Consider the following 4,853-nt stretch of genomic DNA (forward strand, 5'->3'; position numbering starts at 1 on the left):
CATAAAATTAAAATCAGAATTCCAATAGAGCTTTTTTATTTTCTAATTTTAATACCTAAATGGATGTGCTGACTCACTTATCTTCGTATGAATTATATCTCCGAATGAATTTTTAATATGTTAAAAACATATGCTTTTCTGATCCATTTTCTATAATCTAGCCGTGTCTGGAAAATATGTATTTTTAATTTCATAAAATTAAAATCAGAAAATTTTTTCATTTTCTAATCTTAATACCTAAATGGATGTGTTGACTCACTTATCTCCGAATGAATATTTAATATGTTAAAAACATATGGTTTTCTGATACATTTTCTAAAATCTAGCTGTGTCCGGATTCTTAATTTCATAAAATTAAAATCAGGATTTCAATAGAGTTTTTTCATTTTCTAATTTTAATACCTAAATGGATGTGTTGACTCACTTATCTCCGAATGAATTATATCTCCGACTGAAGTATATCTCCACATGAATTTTTAATATGTTAAAAACATATGATTTTCTGATCCATTTTCAAATTTCAATATCTAAATGGATGTGTTGACTCACTTATCCTTGAATGAATTATATATCCGAATGAATTTTTAATATGTTAAAAACATATGCTTTTCTGATCCATTTTTTAAAATTTATCTTTGCCTGGAAAAAAAGGAATTTTAATTTCATAAAATTAAAATCAAAATTCCAATAGAGTTTTTCTATTTTCTAATTTTAATACCTAAATGGATGTGTTGTATCACTTTCCTCCGAATGAAATGGATTTATTTATTTCGTTATTATAGAATATCTTGTATCGCGATTCATCAAATATTCTAATCATGATATTAGAATCGAATAACCATATCCACTATGTTTGGCGACATGTAACACGATACAAAATTATAAATGATTTCTAATAATTTTCAATCGTCCAAATTATCATTTCAAAAAAATCGTATTTTTATTTAATGCATTTTATAACATTTTATTTATACTATGTTGAATATACAAGATTCAAAACACCTTTCGTAAATAAAAATAGAAAAGACTAAATATAAATAAGATAGAAAAGACTATTTTTTTCCCCACATAGCTTTAAAAGTCTCGGTTTAGGCAAGGGCTTTGACAATATATCAGCAGTTTGTACCTCCGTTGAAATCTGCTGCACACTAATTTTTTCTTCTAAAATCTTTTCACGAATGAAGAAATTTTTTATACTGATGTGCTTCGTTCTACGATGAAACCCGTGATTTTGGGCTAATCTGACAGCTGCACTATTATCAACAAAAATTGTTGGCACTTCTTTCAAGGAGGAAATTCCATTGAAGAGTCTTTTAAGACAAATTAATTCTTTTGCGGCTTCATTTGCAGCAACTATCTAAGGCTCTGTAGTTGATATTGCAACCATAGTTTGACGCTGACTATGGTATAGCCCCACCAAGATATAGCCCCAAGATATAGTCCCACCTGCAGACAAAACTAAAACTCCACTCGTCGATCTTCCAGTCTTCATGCAGCCTCCAAAGTCAACATCACTAAAACATTCTGAAATTCCGGGTTTGTAGCCTGATTTATCGATAATACATTTTTGCTTGGAACTTGCGATGTATCGAAATACCCGTTTTACTTTGATAAAATCTTCGCTAGCAGGATTTTCTAATTTACGTGACAAAGCGCTAATATCGTATGCCAAGTCAGGTCTAATGCCCATCATAAGATACATTAATGCACCGACAGCCTCACAATAAGAAAATACTGTTTTATTTTCTTCTTCTGTAGTGCATGTTTCTTCCTCTTTCAAATTGGGTGTATGAACTGGCCTACAATTACTCATACCAAACTGCTGTAGTATCTTTGTGGTAGAAGCTTCTTGTCCAATTTTAATGCTTCCATCATCAAGTTTATAAATTTCTACTCCTGAGAAATATGATGCTGGCTTGCTTGTAATTTTGAACTGAATTTTCAACTGATTTATGAAGTCTCTTGACTCTTCTTCGTGAGTAGCAGCAACTAGTCCATCATTTACATAGAGAGCTACGAGTAGCTTTTTATCTTCCTTCTCGCGAATGGATAAATACTGATCTGCTTCATTAACTTTAAAGCCAAGGTTTAACAGGAATCTACCAAAACATTTATGCCACCAACGAGGAGCTTTTTTAAGGCCATACAAACTTTTCTTGAGTTTACATACATCGTTGGTGCCATTAGTGTAACCTTCAGGTTGATACATGTAAATGGTTTCCTCTAAATTACTATATAAAAAGGCAGTTGATACATCAAATTGCGTAAGATGCATATTCTCACAGGCTGCAATACTTATTATTGAACGTACAGTTCCTAAATTAGTAACTGGACAAAAAGTTTGACTGTAATCAATACCTTTTCTTTGATTAAAACCTTTAATCACAAGTCTTGCTTTATATTTATCTATAATGCCGTCGGGATTTTTCTTGATACGAAACACCCACTTACAAGGCAAAGCATTTGCTTTCTCTGGTAAAGGTGTTAATATCCATGTTTGGTTTTCTTTTAGTGATTTGATTTTAGCATCCATGGCTTTTATCCAACAATTGTGTTCCTTACAATTAATAGCTTCTTCGTATGACTCTGGCTCATTTGAATTTGATTTGAAACTTTCAGCTGCCATTACATAATCTTCAAAACTTTTAGGCTGTCTTAGTTCACTTCGATTTCTTAGTTTCATGGTTAATAAATTTTCTTCATCTTTGCTTTCATTTTCTCTTTTAAGTAATTTTGATCTAGCTTTCCCTCATTTTCAGCTTCAGTAGGTAACTGACTCATTGTATCAATCAAAGGTATTTCTGCAGAATCTTCACAATTAATTAGAAGTTTCTCATCAAATATTACACCTCGAGAACAGATAACATTATTGTTTTCTTTTATCCAGATACGATATCTTTCATCACCATCATATCCCAATAGATAACCTTTTATTGCTTTCTTATCCATTTTCTACTCTTCTGTCTTGGTATATGGACATAACATGATGATCCTACTATTCGCATATGTTTTATTGTGGGTCTTTTCCCCTTCCATAATTCATAAGGACTTACGCTTGATAATGAACTTTTTCCTGTTCTGTTTAATATGTACACAGAGTATTTATCAGTTCTGTTCATAATGATGAAGGAAAATTTATTTCTGACTTTGAATTCTTCAAAGTTCTTGCCATTTCTACTAAAGTCCTATTCTCTCGCTCACTGCCGCCATTCTGTTGGGGCGTATAAGGAGCTGTTATTCTTTGAATAATTCCACCTTTCTGCAAAATTCTTCTCACATTTTCATTATCGAATTCTTCTCCATTATCACTCAAGACCTCCTTGATATTGTGCCCTAGATTTTTGGCATGTGCTAACATATTTTCAAGAGCTTGGGTAACTTTTGATTTCTTATGAAGATAAAATACATAACGAAATTTAGTAAAATGGTCTTTAAAAACTACAAAAATAACGATACTTTTTAAATGATTGATCAAAAGGTCCACAGACATCTGTTGAGATAAGCTCACCAGGGCTCTTGATTTTTTGTCTATTATCAAATTTTAATCGATGAGCTTTACCATAGATGCATGCTTCACAGAGTTGATTGTTTAATTCAACTTTTAGATTCATTTGCTTTTCAACATTCTTTACATGGCGTTTGTCTTGGTGTCCCCAGCCCTCATGATATAATTGCAGAAGAGAATCCCTTGTGGTAACTAAGTTCACTTCCACTGGATTGTTTGGAATAAGAACTTGCATTTTTGCTTTATACAAACCACCTCTTACATTTCTTGTACCATAGAGTACAGTTTTGTTACCAATTTTTAACCAACATTCCTCTGTTGTTGATACGAATTTACTGTTTTTGTTTCTATCCTGTGCTGCTAGTACTGAAAATATATTTTTCTTAATATCTGGGACTAACCAAACTTCTTTAAGTTCCTTAAATTGTCTCTCACCTTTAACTTTTGTCATAATCTTTAAAGAGCCTCTGCCTACAGCTAGTAGTGCCTTACAGCTTGCAGCAGTAATCCCATGTGGGGTATCCATGTGGGGCAACTGTTTATTCAGTATACTATAAAATAAAAATAGAACGATGATCATATATATATAAAAAATAATAAAGAAAACAGGCTTCATAACTAGAAGTTTAAATAGTAGTATTGATTTGTTGCCAGATTACATAAATATATAAAAACTAATCATTTTTCTTATTAACACATACATCAATATACCTTAATTAATTAAACATCATTGGCGTAATTAAACCTCATTGGCGTCAAGTTTTGATGCTTCGCCTAAACGAATTAATACCCCTTTCCCATTAATTTTCGCTTTTGAATACATAAATATTTTTTTTTCCATTTCATTACCGTTGATTTCAAATAAGTAGCATTTTAGAAACACGTTTAAAAGAATTAATATAAATAAAATAAAATCGCGTAGCACCATGATACAGTATCAATTTGATGACATCACGCATGCTACACGTAATGTTCATTGAATTCATCTGACATAGTGAATATAAAATAATTAAATACGTGCAATAAATTATTTTTTGTTCAAACAGCTATATGCCAGCAATTATCACTGATATTATCTTTAAAATATGTGAAAATTGAATCACTAAATTTAAAACAATGGCTAACGCTTAACAAATCAGAAAATTCCATTTCGTTTTTCGCTCATATCGCTGGAACGGCTTTTCGCAGAATGTTCTAATGTCAACAGTGACCTTCCTCGTGCTTGAAACTATCTGTGTGCCAAGTTTCATAGCTCTTGGTCGGTTGGTTTAGGAGTCTATAAAAGACATACATACACACAGACAGACACATATTCATTTATATATATATATATATATATATAAAAAAA

This window comes from Parasteatoda tepidariorum, chromosome 2 (assembly GCF_043381705.1).
Source record: "Parasteatoda tepidariorum isolate YZ-2023 chromosome 2, CAS_Ptep_4.0, whole genome shotgun sequence".
In the NCBI taxonomy this organism is placed as follows: domain Eukaryota; kingdom Metazoa; phylum Arthropoda; class Arachnida; order Araneae; family Theridiidae; genus Parasteatoda; species Parasteatoda tepidariorum.